We start from the raw sequence: 21,660 nt of genomic DNA, 5'->3' as shown, positions 1-21,660 counted from the left end.
ATTTTTTCAATTTTTCAATTTTTCGTTTTTGTTTGGTAACGTTTAATCTTTTTTCTTGGTAAATTTTTTAAAACTCAAAGTTTCGTCTGGTGGTCTGTTTGTTGGAGATACGTCAACTCTAGTTGAGATATTATTTGAGTGCACCTTCATTTTCTCTACCTTTAGTATCTTGTGTTAAAAAGTAACGGTAAGAAAATAAGCACAATTTTCTACTTAAAACTGGAACTAAAAATCAAATGGTTAGCAAATGAGATATGAAATAAGTTAAAAATCACTTTTAGTCCATAAACTTTTATAGAAGCAACTTTGGTTTGAACAGATTTATTCATTGTGCTTACAATTTTGTAATAACTTAGTCTTTTGAATTTTTTAGTATATGCATGTACCAACCTAAGTTCTATTGCTTCAAATTTTGTAACGATTTAATCTCCATGGTAAGAAATTAGTGTTAAGATTAATGAAAATTCTTGCGGAGGTAAACTGATAAACTAATTAGAGAGTCAATATTTTTTTATAATACACAAAATCTACACTATAAAATAATTAAAGTTGACATCTAATTTTAATAAATTGTTTACATTATGGATGTACTAAATTGTTACAAAATTGAAAATATAATAACTAAATTGTTATATTACTAAAGTTTAGAAACTAAACTGTTAGAAAATTGGCAATACATGGAATAAAGCATTACAAACCAAAGTTGTTTATTGATTAGATTGTTACTTTTGTAAACGTTTAGGAATCAAAAGTATTTTTAATCTTTTTTAACTTAATTTTGATATATAAAAATATTTTAAGTTTAAGTAAGAATTCAAATACGTTAGAACATATGAAACCCTTATAAGTCTTTAAACAAGTAATTTTTTTAAATGAAAAACCAACTCGTTATTAAATGGGTTCTTAATAATTTATGTATTTCATACTTTGAGATTTAAGACATGACATGCACGATCTTTAAAGCCTTCAATTTGAATTTTAATTTAAGTCAAATTGGTTTTAAATGTATTGCTAATAGGTTTTTTGAAGTTGAATAGTGGAATGGTAGGGTGCACGAGATATTTCAATTCCGTTGACACCATCCTTTAACACCTTCATCATATACCTTAATGTCAAGTAGAAATACACTCATTTTCATTCAATAAACAGAGTAAGAGAACTAGATAATAACTCAATTCAAAGAAAAACAAGTAGAGGCAAAGAGGTTAGAAAAGTATCGTCCAATTTAAGGCAATAGTAGAAGCATCATAATTACACAGTAGAGATGATTTGGTATTCCAAAGTTTGGGAGCCATCTATAAACTTCATTCCATATATGATTTTTTGTTTGTTAATTATCATTTAGTCATGAAAGGAAAAAAAAATCCTGTCTAATTCATTAAAACCACGAACTAATTTCAAATCTCGAGAACTTCGAAGATTAAGAAATAACACTTCTTTTTTAAAGAAAAATCAACAACTAAATATAAATAAAATTTAACATGGTATCAGAGCTCAGTAAACTCAAACGGATATTCGATCCAAGATAGGTGAACCCAAAGAGACACCATCTTGAGAGGGCATATTGGAAGCCATTCGATCCAACAAATTACAGTGCAAAAAAAAATGATGTAGGATAACCAAATAAATGTATATATGTTCCACAAGTGTGTTCTATACCTCTAATTTGTTAATCTGTGTACCAAAAGTATGTTTTATACTTATAATTTGTTTCTCTTTCAAATTCACTATTTTATATAACTAAGTTTTACCATACATTGCTTCTTGATATTGTGTATTTTAATATAGTTAATAGTCCGATACTAAAAGATTTAAAATTATATTGCATCTTCTGATTCTTCTCCTTTACTTCAGTACTGTACGTTCTCTTTTACCACTCCATGCTACCTCACTATTTTCTTTGGGAAGGGATATCTAGAGTTGATTGGTGGAAACCTGTAGGCGTTTTGGAAGATAAAAAAGAATACACACACCAGAATTCAATTTAATTAATTGAGAGGGATTTTATGTTTTGAAGAGAACCATCGTTTTCTCATAAGAAGAAAAATGATCTTTTCTTTGTCTGCAGTTTATCGAATAGAAAGAGAGAAGTGAGAGAAGAGGGAGTTTCTCCCTTACCAACTGCATGCATGCAGTGTAGATTTTCTTTTTAATTATAATTAAATATAGTTTTATTTTAACTAAACAATATTTATTAAGCAAATTATATCATATAATTAAATAAATGTGCAGTTGAACCATGGCATATATAAGTGATCATGGCACTTGAGATAGTTCCAAAAGTAAAATAATTTGAGAGTATGTGTTTAGATCAGTTTTGATCTAAAATGAGGATTTGTTGTACTTTACCACTTTCCATGAAATCTACATAATATAGTTACCAAGTTAAGTCCATGATTATGATCATATTGTATATAGGAGAGTATGAATCTATATGGGATTTTTTTAAAATATAAAAAAAATATTTATAAGTAAAATTCATTATCTTCTTTTTCTATAAATGATAAACACTTTGTCAATTTCTTTTGTTGATAATTTTCGAAATCGTAATTGCAAGTTAATAATATTTCATAATAAATATAATATTTCAATATATATATATGTGTTATTGAAGGAAGAAAAACCTTGGCAAGATCCTTTAATTATACTTATCTAAAGTGATGAATCTTACAATATATGGACAGCATTTAGGGATATAATTTATATATATATTGCCACTCGATAGTCTTAGATAAAGAGTTAATTGGATTGTGACTCTTTATGCTATAATGTGTGGGCCAAATGTGTTCATTAGAAAAAAAGTTTTATAAACAATGTAGAATAATTTTGAGGGATGAATATATAATATATGTATCAATATGAGTGAATAGAAAATGAGAAAAAAATGAATAATTAATTAGACTACTTCTGACAGGTAAATGAAAAGATATCCTAAACAAATTAAACTTCTTTTTCTTTAAAGTATATTATATAATAGTGTACTAATAGAATTATTATTGATCCAGAAATAGCGAAAGTTGCATAAGAAAATTGGAAAAGGGATAAGCAACGACTGATTTACCAAATTATCTTAATAAATTCTGGAAGTCCCGATGATAAATTCCCCATCATTTGATCTTATCTCCACAACAAATTAATCAATTTTATAAAAAGAAAGTAGAAAAAAGCAAGATTAATTATTTTATGTGGACTCAAAAATAAGTTTTAAATATTATATTGCTCTAGTCTCGACTAATTTACTTTTTACAAGAATGATTGAACCAATCAAATATATATATATAAAATATACAGGATGCAGTTGATACACCATTGATGTGTGTATATGTATATATTTGATATATGATACAATTTGTATACACTAGAAAATATCATATCCGTGAGATGAAAAAAAATGCCTATTATGTACTTTAAATATCATATTCTTGATTTATCATATATTCACAACAATTTTTCATATTTTTATTATTGTTTACCGTTGCGGTGCTAAAATTGATCTAAAAGAGTTCTTATCATAAACTGGGTGTGTCAACGAAAAGATATTAATTTTTTGAAAAACAAAAAACATCAACTTATATCTTACAAAGAAAAAATGTACATCACATTTACATGGATAATTTTAGATTTAGTTTTATCACTTACGAGTTATAATAATGTATTTGATAAGGAAAATGTGGTGAAATTTACTTTTCCTCTGTAAAATTGGATGAGATGAATTTTCTTCCTTGTCTAATGTCATTACATTTTTTAAGTTGTAAAAGTAGCAAACTTGAAAGTTGATAATCCTCTAATAATATTCTGATAGCTATTTTTGATAGTCGTCTAATATTACTATTTACTTGATATTTGACATATTCGCAATAAACAAAAAAGATGTGTAATGAATTGTTTTTATCTAAATTTTTTTGTCATTTAATGCAATTTCCTCTAACATGTGACAGAAAATATGGAAGGAAAATCATAGAAATATCCCTATGAGCAATGAGGATAAATGCACCAATGTTGTATATTTCTATCCATGTTTTTCTAGCTATTTTTTTTTCTTGCACTTGTAGATCTGCTGCCGCGAGGAATTGAATATGAAGGAGTAGAAAGAGCCACCACGGTTGGAGAACGAGGAGATGGAATGTGTAAGAGATTAAAGAAGGAAAACGAAGAGACGGAGCCCTGGCTGGAGAATGAAGAGAAACATCGAAGGAGAAGAGAGAAGACGAAGAGGAGAGAAGAAAGAAGAAAGAAGAAAGAAGAAAGAGAAGTCATGAAATCTGAGAATGAAGAGAAACGAGAACGGGAGAAACTTTTTTTTCTTGTTCCCACAAATTCTTTTATTTTTTAAAAACATTTCAAATTATTTTGAGAACGAGAAACATATAACATTACCGAACACATTCGTTTTATAAAAAATTAGAAACAGAAACAAGAAACAAAATCGTTACCATACAGACCCTTACTGAGTATGTGTTTATACTTATCATTTTCGATGTTTAGTATTTTAGGCAGAGGTAAAGATAAAGGAACGTTGGTGAGCAACATGAAGGATCCGTGACATGCCATATGAGGACACAGTTTTGCTTCCGTTTTTTATTGTTCGTTTTTAGTGTTTTGAGCTTAAATATTTTTATCTACTTATTTTTATTATCTTTAAAATTTGTAAAATCAGTTGCGGCATGTTTTCATGGTATTTTTAATAAAAAATTAGTTTTTCCTCTTTTCAAGAAATGGTTAAAATTGTTATTTATGTTTAAAGTAATGACCTCAACTTAGTATAAAGAGTTGAATCGTTACAAATAACTTCCGATCCTTGGAGCTCATGATCTATAGATCCATTAGATCTCTCTACAAGTTCAGATCATAACTAATCTTATAACAGTGTTATACAATAATTCAAATTGTTTGAAATGAACTTGAGAGTAAATAGTTAAATACATTCAATATGATTAACAACTTGGTAATAAGAGAGAAACAATATTTAAATAGGATTTGAATATCAAACTTTTCAACATACATTTGAGTTCGATCAATCGAATTGATTGGAAATGATGAAATTTAATATTGAATATTAAAGAAATTAAATTGTTTAATTAATTATTTAAATTTAAATTAAATTTTGAAATTAAAAAAAAGTCAAAGTTAGAATTTGAAAAAATATGAAATAGTCAAAAAGTTGACTGTTTAGTCAATTCAAATATTTAACTTTTATTAGGGTTAGTGGAAAATTTCCCCGTAAGCCACATTCAAATATTTAAATTTTGTGTACTCGATTTAGAATACGAATTTAAAAATAAATTTCATAACAGTACCTACGTAACCCTTCTCCCAAACACATCTTATTATAACACTACCATAACACTATCTACATAATTCTTCCCTCAAACACATTTTATCGTAACACTATCTACATAGCTCTTTTCTTAAAACACATACTATCATAACACTAGGTTTATCATAACACTAGTTTTATCCTCCATAACTCAACTCTTCTCCCAAACGTTCCCTTATTCTTTGGCTTGCTTTTCACTAATGATATTGCAAGTATTTCCCTAAATTGGAGGGTGTTCCTTTAACTTTCTTTTTGCTTTGTTTATATATATATTTGGCTCAAGCCTCTTTATACATTTCAATATTAATGTCTCTTTTCATCTTGACGAAGATGCTCCATATAGATGTCAATTTGGTTGAGATGTTTCGATGCATCCTCTTGATCTCTCTTACCATGCGATTATGGTTAAGAAAAACCATTTTTTTAAAGAACAATTAATTATTTATTCATATTTGCCAAGGTAAATTTAACCCAACAAATTACTCATATTTTTTTAAAAAATTTATAGTAAAAAAACAAATAAAAAATAAAAAGCAAAGAAAAATGTTCAAAAACCTAGTAATAGTAGTGACTAAATTTAAGATTTATATTGAAAGTTTAAGGACTAAAATTGGACATTTGAGAGTACAAAAATCAAAATTAATTGAATAAACTCTAAAGTGTAGAGACCAAAATGATATTTTAAATCTTAAAACGATCAATATACACGTGTAAGGAGGTTGAAGTATTTTAAATATATTTTTAATTAATTTTAAAATACATTTATGTCTCTAATTGCTTATTTTGAAAGAAAACAAAAAAAGAAAACTTGTCACATGCCATTACTTTTGTCCTTCCTTTAGCCACTCATGCTTTAAATTTAGGTGTGAAAGGGAAAAGGTAGAAGGGATAAGGCAATGTTTTGAAGGGAAGTAAAAGTCCAAATTTGATGGCAACATTTGAAGTATATATAATTCTTTCAAATCTAAAAATAACAAAAGGACAATTTTGTTGAAAATGGAGAACAAAATATTCATTTAATAATCTTTTTGGTTTCTTATGTGCAATAGCATATTTGTAATGTTTAGTTCTTGAATGAGAAATTTTGTTCTTTTTCAATGCTTCTATTTAAATGTTAATATTTATGGATGAAAGCATGTTAAAAAAACTTGGTTATATAGTTTTTAGAATTTGATTGAAACTTTCGAGGGTTTCATTTTAAAAATATCGAAAACCATAATTTAAAAATCAGTATAAACTAAACACAGATTTCAAATAAGAAAAAACAGAAAACAAAAATAAAAATCAGTCAAGTTTCTAGTTTTCCAGTAGAATCCAAATATTTCTTTAAAATATCGAAAAACTAAAATAATTTTATATATTGAAATAAAAAATACTACAGCCTACCTTCTTTTAAGTTCGAAACAAAAATAGTTCATACACAGTTTCTTATTTTACATATTAAATAATTAATGATATCATAGGGTTATTCTTTTTTACTACTTTATATGGGTCATATTATTATAAATTTTTTTTTTTGCTATTTTTTCAATTATATTACAATTTTATGTATTTTAACATCTTATAAAGAACAAAATATTTCCATTTTAATTTAAATAATTTCTACAAATTATTTCAATATATCCCTGCTATTTTATCCATAATATTAATTTTTATCTGACGTATTGGCAATTGTGTCGATATTTTCATATGCTTATGAGTTCAACTTCTAGATAAAGAAGGAATAAATATGTTTTATAATATTATAAAAAATGGTATATATATATATATATATTTATCATTGTAAACACAAAACAAAATGTGGTTAATGTAATATTAATAAATTGTATTGTTACTTGTGTCAACATTTCTGTAAAGTTGACACCTAGAAGTTTTCATTAAACATTGGCCTCTTATTTCAGAATTAGAAACCTATGAATCAAATTTCTAAGTGTTTGTTTTGGGGGTTCTAAAGCCTATAACTCTTACTACAGTGTTTGAATGCAGTATTAAGAAGCATATAAGAATTAGATTACTACGTTTGGAATGCAGTGTGTCAACCATGCCATTCAAGCACTACATTAATGAAAGTAAACTAGTAAGATACATGAGTATGAAGTGAGTTCGATCATAGAAAATTAGTATGATGCGTCAATATAATCGATTTTACAATCTTAACTGTGTAAAAATAAAATGTACGAGTTTGAACAAACACAAAGTGTAGCATTTCCATGATAGTTAATTTCACCTCAACTCAATTGACCAAAAGTAAATGAAGTAAAACTAAGAAATAAATACTTAGAATATGTCATGATAAAATTTATATATGTATCGAATAAAGATGGATATGTAGTTTTGTATTCGATAGATGTCTAAGGATATCATGTATTATATACATGTATGCCAAATTTTGTACTTGAAAAAGCATAACTAATTAAGCAAACACACATTTATCTCAAGTAGTCAAGAAACCTTAAAGTATAAAAATATAAAAACGATTTGGTCTTAGGGAAATATACAATAATAAGTATAAAAATGATTGACACATCATGTTAATTTTCTGTGATTGAACTCAATCATACTCTTCCATCTTACTAGTTTACTTTCATTTATGTAATAATTATAATATACTTTGTTGAAGCTAAATATTATGATAAAACACATTTGGTCTTACAAAAATATGAAGACTTGCACATTGTTACGGTGCTTGCTACATAATTAGCTCCATTAAAAGTTTAATTTTAATAGAGAGTGACAAGTAGTATTTATAATATTTGTTGCACCAATCCTCTTTCCTTACGATTTCAAATTGTATTTCTAACCTTGTATACATCTTTTGTGAGCTAGATCTTTAGTGCGAACACTCCCTTTTGTGAGAGGTTCTTTTGGTTGGTCTTGGTATGAGTTACATTAGGATCGAGCATCATGCATGGCATGACATGGACTTAGACCCATGCCACTTTCATCTTCCTGAGTCTTACTTTATAATTTTGGGCAGTTTTTGTATTTTGTGAAGATCGACCTTGGCCAAAGTTGAGATCAAATGTAACGTCCCGCCCCAAAGGTTGTTTCTCGCAATCAAATGGAGGCGTGTTGCCTAGACCCTCATCACGTACTTTTTGCAAGGTAACCCGTTAAAGTTCTAGTAAGCGGAACAACTTATCTCTTTTCACACATGCTTAAACTCCTTACTTCCCTTTAAGACAAGGAAACGAAATAAAACAACTTAAATTTTTTCTAATGTATCATTTGATACTGCGTTCTCTTTTATTTTTTTATCCATTTATGTGATAGACAAAGATGACACAGCGGAATGAATTCAAAGTTTCTCTCCATTAACTTAACACTTTTACAGGGTTTTAGAAACTTCAACTATAACTCTTTAAACTCTTTTGACACTGATACTTGGCTACTGCTTCTATCTTTACTTGTCCACCGTCAATGCTGTTTCTTGGGGCAGGTACTCAATCGTGTGAAACCTTCTTTTCTTTGACTCGGCTCTTCGACTCTTTTGCTTTCTAAGATCAGAGCTGACTTCCTACCATCCTTTTCTTTCTTGCTTTTCGCCACTAATGCTACTCCTTGTAGAAGGGTACCTAGAGGTGTAAATGTGGCATTTTCTCCTCTGCCTAGGTTGCCTAACTAGCTCTTTTAGCGCACCACATTAGGGTTACTCTTCCCCTTGCTCAGCTCCTTGGCTATCTGGCTCACCTGGTTAGTCCTTAACCAATCGGGTTATTGCACTCACCTGCCTTCTGAGCCAAGTCACCTATAGTAAGAAGCGATTTGCTTATCAATCGACCCCTTAGGCATAATAGAAATTTTCATGACCAATGTGCCATTGTAAGACTACGAAGACATTTTGTCTTCTTCCTTTCTTAACTTGACTATGTAGCCTCAGAACTCATCTTCATACGGACTCAACACCCAATAACCTAGGGAGGAGAAACACTTTAAATCATAAGTCAAACGAATTAGTGAGTGATGGTTTGAGAAAAACATTTCTAAGTTAAATTCCACATAAACAATAATCATAACATACCAATTAGCAATATATAGGCCACATCGTCACATAAACTACAAACCACTCGATCATCAATACAACAATTGTCACAAGCACCGTGTGCTCATCTCACCTAGCACTTAACGCATTACAGTTTACAAGCGATTCAACCATCAGTATCACAAGTGTCATAAGTATCACGAGCTTAGATCTCGTATCACAATTATACCCATTAACTTGTTCCTGGGATTCTCCCCTCACCCGTACCTGGGATGCATACTAAACCAGCGTCACGCAAGTTACCTGGGATCTCCACTAGTATCTCGTCACATTCAATCTTCTCCTGAGACCTGAGATTCACATTCGACCAGTGTCGTCTCACACGTTACTTCTTGCTTAGATCTGACATTCATATTATTCACCAGAATCTAGCATTAAGATTTCATTACAACTTCGTCTAAGTCTGAGATTCTCCCCTTGCCCGAACCTGGAATTTTTACTCATATATCAACTAGCGTCATGCGAGTTACCTGGGATTTTCACTAGCCTTACGATGGGTCTCACCCTTTCTAGGGATACAACCATTGTAACAGCAAACGTTAAGGTCAGTTTTTAGCTTACTTTCCTTAGATAATGGTTTAGTAATACACATACTACACAACAAGTACCAATAAAAGAATACTATCAACAACAAAATACCTTTCCTACATATCAAGACTTTGAATCCCTCATTAACTATTCACAAAATTCAAACATAAAACCCTTTTGTTATTGAAGAGAGTTATTCACAAATATTTCGTTTAGAAAAGATACTCAAAGCAAACATTTATTACATAATTTTAAATACTTGTTTTCATTTATTACGAACATTCACAACCTTCATCCATACTCGTAAACCAATAAGGAAAAAGACTTAACGATAATTGACACTTTAGAATTTATGTTGAAACCTTATTTTGTCACTCACCCGTATATTTTGGTCTCCACTCCTTTCTTCTCCGCTTTTGGATTCCTCTTCTTGTCCAATGTTTTCCTTGACCAATCGTTGAGTTTCCAAGTCTCTCCTCAACCATGCTATCCGGGCATCTCCTTTTCTCCGAGAAAAACTCTCCCTTTCTTTTGGCCTTTGACCCTTTTTTATAGTGACCTCTCACCTTTAAGGATCGTTTCATTACTTTACTTACTAACTCACTGTGTCATGCAACCAACCCGAACTCGACACGTAGGCTAAAATGCGACGGCGATTGGACGCTCCCTTGAGATGCCAAACTTATCTTCTTGGAAAAGCCAAATTCTTTAATTTACTTGACTCTCATTTATCTTCTCGGGAAGCCGCAAACATTTATTTTTCTTCAGAAGATCATCTAGTCTTGTCAATAGTACACCCAACTAAGACTTTTCTAGGCACAAGTGTTTCTTCTCGCGTTACAGTATCAAACGCCAAATTTTTGTCATCAAATATAGGCCTCTCTTGTCGCTACTTATTCTTAACGCATCGCCTATACTTGCGCGATTCATCTTAGATAGGTATTTCTCTTTGTGTCGCCTTTTTCTCCCTTTTTGTATGCTTCTCGCACTACACTTTTTATCCAAATGATTTCTCCGCAATGACTTTCCTCACTCGAGCTTTCTTTCTTTGGGTGAGGTGGTTGCACATATTCCTTTTGCAGAGTACATTCTACCGTTGAAATTTTCTTTATTGTGTCATCGTTGCAAATTTTTTTCGCATTGATGGTACGAGATCAGGGCCTTACAGCACGCGATCAAGACCTTACACCAAACACCTTCTTTTAGCGGTATTTTAAGCCTAAGAGACATTGGATGAAAACATTTTCTTAGGTATTTTGTGAGACTCAACCTCAACCATAGTTGAAATAAACCACACAATATCCTTTTCTTTCTTTCTTTTTTTTTTACTTATTTAGATCACAAGTTACTACTTTTAACCCATATTGGTTTTTTTGTTATTCCTTGATGTCAACTATATATGCTTTTTGATAATAATAATAAAAAGAAAAAACATCCACCATAGAAAAGTTATATTAGAAAAGAAAGAGATCAAAATAAGGATGATGTCAATTGTGAGCAATAAAAACAATATATATAGTTGTTGAGTAGAAGAGATAAAGAAGAGAATTGGATACTACATCGATAACCTTATGATCTCATAATTTAGTGAGACTATTTGAATCTCATGGCCAATTTAAGCACCTTAATCAAAACATCGACGTCATAAATTTGGATTTTTGTAAAGCAAAGGTAACCCTAAAGCTAAGAATAGTTGTTATTTGAGAATAGATAAGGATGGTGATGGGTGAGGAAGAAAGAAGAATTCATAATTAGTTAGTCAAAAGTAATAATAAAGTTCTGGATACGAAAGTTACAAAGTTTTCCCATACGATACAGTTGCATCAGAAGTAGGAGGCCGTACAGCTGGTACACACTATTTCTCTCTCTCTCTACAAATTCCTCAAAACTGCTGGAAAACGAAACATGGTCTCCATTCATTCGTTCATTCACCGTCGCCTATTCTCAATTCCACCCCACGTGTCCTTCTACATGCAACACTTTCCACCAATCACATTCCCTTCTTCTTCAGTTTCACTTGTGACGTCCCTCGTTAACTCATCCGCCTTTGCCTCACCCACACATGAGAATTTGCCACGTCTGGGACATTTCTTAACCACTGCGAAGGACCCCTTTGGTTTTGTTTTCATTCTTCACCTTCTTTTCACATCTGCATGCACTGCCTTCTCACATGCCTGTGGCCCATCCCATCCCCTCTTTGTCATTATTTGGAAATAGTTAAGCAATGTGGCCTTCTGTGTGATTAAATGGTTACGTGTTTGGTTGGGAACTCCATTTTTGTTGCACGCCTCCATCATCAACCCAACCAAGTGACGACTCCATATATAACTTTTATTTATTTATTTATTCATTTTTCCTCCTTTACTTTACTTCAATCTCATACGTACGTCACCAATTTTCTTAATGCATGCATCATTCATATAACCCTCGTAAACAATAATACACTCTACACTAACTCATTCCATTAACTCCTCAAACAATTTTAGTTAATGGTTTGATTATAATTAAGTTGTTTTATTAATGAAAACATCGTTGTTACTTCAAACAATATATAGTTACAAGAGTAAAACAAATCAAATTGTTCTTATAGATAAACTACTTTTCTTGTTTGTAAACAAATATGTGTTGAATCAACTTCTCCTATGATGCATGATATAGAGTATAATTCTATGTAAAGAAAGAAGGTTAATTGATTTAAAAATTTAACTAATTAATTATTTCATCCCTGGGTTGATCAAAACAAAAATAAAAGATTAATTTAATTAGTTAAAAGAAAACAAATGTTGAAATTAATATGTGATCGTGTACTTATGAGTTTGGAATATGTTATAAAGAAAAACTAAATTCAAATGAGTATAAAGGAAAACTAAAAAAAGATAAGGATTATAAGTTAGTACCAAAATAACCCGTGGCACACGTTTTGTTTTTTTTGTTTGTGATATATATCAAAATCCAAACAATAATACAATTGGTTCACAGGATGGGGAGAAATATTTTGTTTGGATTGGTATAGAATACATATTGTATAAGATGGTACCTTTAATTTCATAGGTAGAAATGGCAAAGAAGGTAAGAGAGATATTTAAGATACTTATTTTTATTTGTATTTATAAAGTTTGAACGTCATTGCATATTTGGATTATGCACGTAGACTTACCTCAACTAAGATGTCCACATTCAGAGGTGCATACTTTAGTTTTTTCACATTATATAATCCAAATTTAAATCAATATATTTTGAGTGGCCTATTTCCAAAAATTCATTCTTTTTCCTTTCTTTATTAATCTTTCGTGTGTGTGTATATATGTAATATTTTTTAATTGGTTTTTATTTCTTCTTCTCTTAATTTCTGATAGTTTGTTTGTTAATTTAATTTTGAATTTTGAATTTTGAATATTTTAGTTTATTGTCTTTTTTTTATTTTCAAATTTTACATCTAATTTTAAATTTCTTTTTCTATTTAGCTACATTTATTTTATATTTTATATATTTTTATATATTTCAAATTTAAATTCTGAATATGTTTATTTAAATAATTTTAAAATTTATTATTTTTAATATATTTAGAATTTTACCTTATATAATTTTTTATTAAGATAATCATTTAGGTTATCTTTAATATTTTACAAACATGATACTTATACAATATGTAATTGAGTTTAATTTGAATCAACAAAGTTTAAGAAAAATGAGCGGATTGAAAAATAATATTTCAAATCATAATTTAACCACCTATGATTAATAAAATTATTCTATTATAGTTATTGATTTTGCAACTGGATGTGTATTTGATAAGGTTAATGTTTTATAATAATAATTATTTTTTTATATTTTAATGAATTATATATATATATATATATATATTTTTATTTTTTACATGATTAACTTATGTTCAAACTAAAAAAACGAAAATGTTATGAAATATAGCACATTAAACAAAAAAAAGAATTTCAAACAAATCTATTTCTCTCTTTTTTCAAGGAGCAGGAAACAAGAATTTCAAACAAATCTAATATCAAACATCGGTTTCTTGTCTCTTGTTTTTGTTGTAATCAAGATGTCAAAAAGAAATTACTATGCCATGACGAACCTCTGTCCTAAAAGCAATTACGGTCCACCATGGTGTCAATTGTCATGTCAGTTGCTCACCAAGGTTAACATAACTTTCCTATTTAGATGTGCACTCGTCGAAACAGGGAATAGAAACAAAATCAAGCAAGCTCATAAATGATCTATGAGAGGTATCTCTCGACGCACAAAATTGTCGAGAGATAAACAAAAAATCGTCGAAAAAAGATATTCGGACGCATGATGCACGTTGGGATCAAAGTGAAACAAAATGAGTTGGGTGTGGATCTCCTGACGCACAAGATTGCAATGTCGAGAGATATGTGCAGGATCTCCCAACGCTTAATCTTGTGCGTCTGGAGATCCTATATTTTTCTTTTAAAAAAAATAACAATGGAAGGAAAGAGTCTTTCCCAAAAAAAAGAAAAAAAAATTCAGAATTAGTATTACTTTCAAATTCATTCCAAGTTAAAACTGAAACTCCATCCTTACGAACATTTTTTCAAAGTATAGGCATTACCGTTTTTAACCTGTAAGCTGAAGCATAATAGAACAAATCAAAGATGAACATTTAACATTATGAGTAACAGAAACCAATTCTCGCTTCAAGTAAGCCATTGTTCTTTTTCTTTTTTCTTTATTTTGCTTTAGGGGTTAATTGCTTTAGAGATTTTGGAATCCTGAATCATCGTCCACCATCCGATCTTCACCTTTATCTGCCAGTCGCAGTCCACCATATGATCTTCACCTTCGTCTGCTGCCCCTTGTCGTCGATAAGCCATTATTCTTCTTTTTCTTTTTTTCTTTTCTTTTTTATTTTTGTTTTAGAAATTATTATTTTTTCTTTATATATATACCTTCCATTATTAAATGGAAGGTATTTATTTTTTTTTAAAAATAGAGGATCTCCTAACCCCGAATGTTGTGCGTCGGAAGAGCTTCTCCTGACAAATTTTTTCCAACCCCAATCCCGACGGCCATTTATGCGTAAGGAGATCTTCTCCTAATGCTTTTTGTATAAGTTCTGATATATTTGTGCATCGAGAGATTCCCATTTTTTTTTTGTAGTGAAACATCGTATGTACAAAGATCAGAAAACAATTGATCTCTATGAACATGATCAGGAAAAAAAAAGTTGATCTCTATGAACAAGATCAACAAAGCAAGCCGATCGATTGATACTTATAGAAGATCTATATGAATGACAATTTCCACAAGTTAAGAGATTGTATTTTTTCAACATTTTTTGTTCTCATTCATATGCTTCTAGAAAATTCCTCACTTAACGTATAGCTTCTTTTAAGTTTAATAATGCCGATCCTGACTTCAATTCATTCATGTACCTGCATGAATTCTATCGTTATATTAGGTCACTCAATAGATATATACACATATCATTAATTGTTATTTTTTTTTATAGATTTTTAGCCGACTAGGAGATCATAAAAAAATGTATAATAAGCTTAAGTTATGTGTATAAAAGAAATTATAAATATGATTGCAAATTCTTACGAGTAACTTATTACAATTCATCTGTCCATTATTGTTTTTAAACATGAAAGGTCTTGCATTCCCATCCAAAACTTTCAATATAATAATTTGTGTGGGTATATATATGTAATATACATGTATCTAATATATATGTATGTATATGTGTATTGGAAAACGCAGTGAGTTGAGTTCAAGGAGTGCGGCACATCCTAGTAGGGGTTCAGGGACAATACCCTAAAAAATTCTTCGGTTCTCGTATTCAACATGTGTATTTGTTTATGAGTTATTTACAATTATGACTATGAATTTAGAGAAGGTCTATAAAACTCTCTAACCTAGTTACATCATTTTGTATTTTAAAAACATTCTTTTTAATATATTGTTTTCACCTTACTCCCGAAGACTAGTTAACATATTGTTAGTAAATGTTAGTGAACTATGTATATCTGTGTCAATATTTATTTTCACTTTTTATTGTTTAATCGTTGATTTGTTAATTAAGATATATATAATTGCTGATGAAAATTTTTATCGTTTAATGTCACATTTTATATACACTAGTTAGTAACATGTGCATTGCATGCGAAATTTGTCATTTTATTTTAGTATAATTTATCATTTTTATTTTAGTGCATAAAAAGAGTGAAATTTGTATAAATAGCATAATATGAATTTTGTATAAATAAAAAAATACCTAAAAGGAAAAAGAGAAAATACGAGAATGGTAAGATTTTTGTATTTGAAAGCTAAGATATTCAAGTATAATAGGTTATGTAAAACAAAATATTTAAGAAAAGAGGGATTGTAATTAGTATAAAATTTCTTAAATTATAACAAATATTTTTGTTTAAAAGTAGGTTACTTTAATTTTAAAATGTATAATAAAAACATTCACATAGATAGTCTCAAAGACGTGAGAATGATCTTCTAGAAAAATTCATTCCACAAACATTTGCTAGCATGTGTGGGAAGAGCTACATAATTATTAAAAACTATTGGAGTGCAACGAAAATTCGTAATAATTTTTTACCATTGTCGCTATCAATAATACAAAATAGAATTTGCTAGAGGAAACTGTGTAGATGAAGGAACAAAAAAGATGTCGTTATCTACTATTATTTAAATCACAAAATGAATTTTGAAAAAAAATTGACTTGTGTCCAAAAAAGAATTGAGAGAAAACAAGTTTTAGAAAATGTAAAGAAGAACCCTCGTTTTATAGTAACAAGAAAGATAGTGCAAAACTACTAAAATTTGAAAAGTTTGGATAAGAATGTAACTATAATTAAAGGTAAAAGTAGGTGGTAAAAGAGTATGTAATAATGAAATATAAAGTATATAAAAGATGGTTTAAACTTGGAATAAATCCAAAGACAACGTAAGCAAAATTGTACATGATGGAGTTCATTTAATGTATAAGAATGAAAACTATAAGTAGCCATAGATTGTTGGGGATGGGGAGGTTGGCAGATATACATCAACTTCTATTTTTTAATCTTTTCTATATTCAAAGGGAACTATAGTGAATCAAAATTTTAATTTATTATTCATAAATTTACCTACTTTTCTCATAATTCTTATCCACAACTATCAATTTTCATCCAATTATATACTTTAACGTTTATATAAGTGTTATCCTAAGGGAACAAAACTACATTTGTTACAATTATAACCTTACATGAAATTATGTAATATAAAGACAAAATGGAAAAATATAAAACAAAAAGGCATATAGGGATTTGGAATTCAGTGTAACCTCTCATGTCTAGGATTTGGATCTCCCACGTAGTCATTGACTCCACCTAGGCTTTCGGCAATCTCATCCGTCCTTCTGTCGAAGTTGTTCAAATGAGACCTCTTGTCTCTCTTTTATTTAATATGGAGTCTTCTACTCCTCCTACAACTTATTCTCAGGCTATTACTTCTGAAAAACGGTTCGAGCCAAGACCTGAAATCAAAACTTATTTTCAAAAATCGATTGTGGTCTATGATCCTATAATAGAACCTGAATATCAAAGTCTCATTCTCGATGAGACAGTTTAAAAAAATATTCCCTTGAGAGCTTCAACTTTCTTCCAGAAGATCTTAGAAAAACCAGAAAATTGTATGAGTTTATTTTAGTAGATACCAAATCTCTGGAACTCATGTTTCAGATAAAAACGATCCTTAAAAAATTGCATATTCAAAAATAAAAACTTTCAAAGCAATCAGTTCAACTCATTGGAATCAAGGAATTTTTACATAAAAATTCTTTTCAAAGCCTTTTGTTCCTCGAATGCTACTCTTACCAAGATTACATCAAAGCTTGATTTAGAGTATTTTAATTTTCAAACAGCAACCATTCATGGTTCATTTCTTTTTGCCAAAACCCCTACAAAATCAATTTTCTCCTTTCAACCAACTCCAATTCAAGAATCATATTTTTATTTTTTGAGAACAATTTAAAAGAATTCATTCCATAATTCAATGAGATTCAACCTTTAAAATTTTTTGTGGAGCTACAACACAACATCATATCCTCAATACAAAATGTTGGTAAAAAATCTCAAGATCAAAGGGTGGAAAAAAAAATACGATTTTCAGCATGTCACCATCAAGCACATGAAGAAATGGTTTGCAGAGAACGTTTATCTCCAAGACCTTGATCAAAGAAAGAACGCGAGTTTCTAAATGACAAATCAAAGCTTCTTGTAGAACTTGTTTAGGTCACAACTAATGCAATTTTTCAAAGATTATTATCAACAGCAGTAAATGCATCCTCATTGTCAAATCAGTGTCACACATCATTCTAGGTTTTCCCTTCTAACCTAGATCGTGGTGTGAATCTACTCTTTAAAAACATTTCTTTTACAGTGTAAGATTAGTAAAACACTTTCAGAATCTTGATAACTTGTAGAATACGAGTTATTATAGCCTATTTTTATAGAATAATGAGGTCATAATAGAGAAGAAGTATGTCAAAATGCGTAGTTCATATATTGAAATTGCATAAATACTTAAAGATCGATTGTACATAAGCTTTCACACTTGTTTCACCATGCTTCCAATGTCTTCATGCAGAATTAATAAGAAAGAAGAAATTAGTGAATTGCAGAGGATCTCACATCAACACTACGTGTTTCAGTTGACAAATAACCTATTAGGTGAGAAGACCAAAGTATAACAAAGGAAAGAGGTTCACTAAAAGACAAGAGTGAGAGTTGGAGATGATGTGACTCGCAAACAGGCACCTTTCAGTGGGCAACAGTGACATGCTCAGAAGAATAGAAATTTCCTACAGAAAGTTGCCTATAAAAGAAATCCACCTCCACCATAACAAAAGGAGGCCTATATGGGCGAAGAGGCTAGACGTCTGAATATATGGATCAAGAGGTCCGAGAGGATCAAAACCTAGAGAGAGAACAACAGAAAGGAGTAGCCTTTCCACCTTCTGTAAAAGTGTTTCTTCTTCTTCTTCGATCAGTCGCAAAAGCGAGAGCTGAGCTTCTGATAGAAGAACTCATTTTCCATCTGCCCCCAAACTTGTAATATTCTCCGTTTTCTTTGTCTTCCATTTTTATATTTATCTGTGATATATGTGTCCATATTGTACAATGACAAAAGACCTATATTCTTTAATATATTGCATGATTATACATTTTCAATCCACAGTGTCTTGACTTTCCATTCGTCGATGTGTTATTCGAAGCTAAAGTTTGTGATGACTTTTGATAAGAAGTTGAGTTTATGATTCTCGTCGCATTAGTTGAGCTATGTTCATCGTCTGACTAGCGTAAATCGTCCACTACCCGAAAGGACAAGTAACAAGGATAAGGCTAACGTGCCAAGGAAGAGTTTGTCAACAAACTTCTCCTTAGTGAGATTACTTTCATCACTTGTATCCCCAAAGGTGATCAACAAGTGTGGACGCTAGGCACCGAGAGATTGTTGTCCTTAAAAGAGAAGTTCTACAAATATTAGAAGCAAGAACTTCTAGACATAGCTTGCATTAGTATGCTTAGTCACTTGGATCTCAAGAGGTGAGCAAGTGTGGCGTTTAAAGACTTTGAGAGAAGCTCGTCTTAATCATAAGCTTGTGAAGCAAGTAATGTCGCATCAAGGCTCTCACATTGCTTAATTGCTTAATATTGCGTAGGCCTTCCTTTGACCCCTTCTCACATACAAGTTAGTTCGTTCATTACTCATAATTCATCTCTTCCCCCTTTTACAAACTCTCTAGGCGTAAATAGGAATTATAGTTCATTCTTACATTCTTTATACTATTCAATTTATTCTTTTGTACCACCTGATTGATAAGTAAACTCTAGAACTAAGCTTTGATATCAATTTCCTATGTTTGACTTTGGATCACCCAGATAAACCTGTTGGTTTGCTTATACTTTAGGTAAGTAAGAGGAAAACTTATATCCTTGTTGCAAAATCCTTGCTTTCTCAAACGATTAAGCCCTTACATTTGCAGTTTCCAACACCTCTCCTTTTAGTTCTCTTATTCCATGCCTCAAAGAATATACTTTCACATCGTAACTCCCAATTTTTGACTTGACAACTTGCAGAAGAAACATTTATTTTATAAGAATGATATTCTTTTCATCATTGAGATAGAAAGTGATATCCACGTATTGTAATATGACAACACGCAAAAGTTGAAAATGTTGGAAATCACCTTGAAACATGTAGTAATATACCATGATCATTTTATTTAATTTATTTAATCTGTTTTATTGAGGTCCTAAAACATAAATTTTGAATATCACCCTAAGACTTCAATACTTTACTTTAATTCAACCAACTACTAATAAACATAGAACAAGAAGTTGGAACAAGTCTGAATTATTAATATCACAAAGCCTCAATACAAAAATTATGAATATGAATAAAGATGAAACAAGTCTAAACTCAAGATAGATAGTTTTTAGAAGCTTTACAAAAAAAAACATGAAGCATACCTAGAGAATACTTTAATTAACTTTAAGCATAAAGTAGCTAAAAAGTAAGAGAAAGCCTCGTGCTATTAAATTAATTGAAAATAGTAGCAACAACAGAAAATCAACTTGATTAAACAAGTTCTTAATAATCTTTTCATTGAGCCAAACAAGCTAAACCACACCATTCTTTTGATCCTAGTCAAAAGCAAACAACCCAAATGCTGAAATTCATATTGATTCCTCCCAACATGTTCTCAATTTTGCATAAGCTTAAAAAAGACATGAATTTAAGATAATTAGAAAAGTTACCACATGAATGAAAAACACTCAGGTGAAGATGATTTGGAGGGAAAAAGAAAAGTCAAGGAAAATTCAATTCCAAAAAAGAAGATCAAAGAGCAGGTCCTGAGAATTAAAAGAACCTAGTTGGGGAACTAGAAAAATCTGATGGAAAGAGAATGAGATAGAGAAAAATAGATGAAAAGAAAAAAGAGGAAGAAGAGATACCCTTGAAATTATATGTCACTGTCTATCACTCTCTATAATATGATCTCAAAAAAAGGCTTGCTAGTTGTTTCACTCTTCACTACTTTTGCAATTCTTCTATTCTAAAAATTACATAGAGCTCTACATAGAAAGTACAATAGACAAGTTCATACTTTGAACCTAAAACAAAGTGATTATATGAAAAAGATACCTGTAGATAGGCTTCATTATTCTTACGTTTTTAGGTGCACTCTATTTTTAAAACGCAAAGGAGAAAAAATTTCTTGTATTTAACAAATATAGTTTGATTCAGGTTTTGTTAAATTGATTCTAAGTAAAAATTAGAAAGTTAGAAAATTGGTTGTTGAATATTGATGATTAAAATCAAAGGTAAAGTATGTTTAGAAAGTTTTCCATATAAAACATCAAACATCCCCTTCTACTCTAACGTACCCAAAAGATCGTTGCTTTCTTTAATATTATTATTATTGGAAAAGTTAACTACCTGCAGAAGAGTAACCTCTTCAATATGAGGTTTTGCACCAAGATTACCTCGGGCAACCATTGCCTAAAATGAAAAGAAATAATGTTCTTCAATTAGCAACCAAGTCCCAGACTATCAACAAAATTGAAAACATTTGAATAGAATTCAACATTAACGAAGCTGTGAAAAAGCTCAAACAATTACCCTATAATAATTGAATGCAAATTTGGTATAAACTCTGCACTTTCTATTTTTACAATCACATGAATATCAACACCACAGTCTGCAGAGTCAGATAAGTTAATAAGACTGTAGCAGA

The sequence above is a fragment of the Cucumis sativus genome, chromosome 7 (assembly GCF_000004075.3).
Source record: "Cucumis sativus cultivar 9930 chromosome 7, Cucumber_9930_V3, whole genome shotgun sequence".
NCBI classification, from domain to species: Eukaryota; Viridiplantae; Streptophyta; class Magnoliopsida; order Cucurbitales; family Cucurbitaceae; genus Cucumis; species Cucumis sativus.
This window is presented reverse-complemented; position numbering follows the sequence as displayed.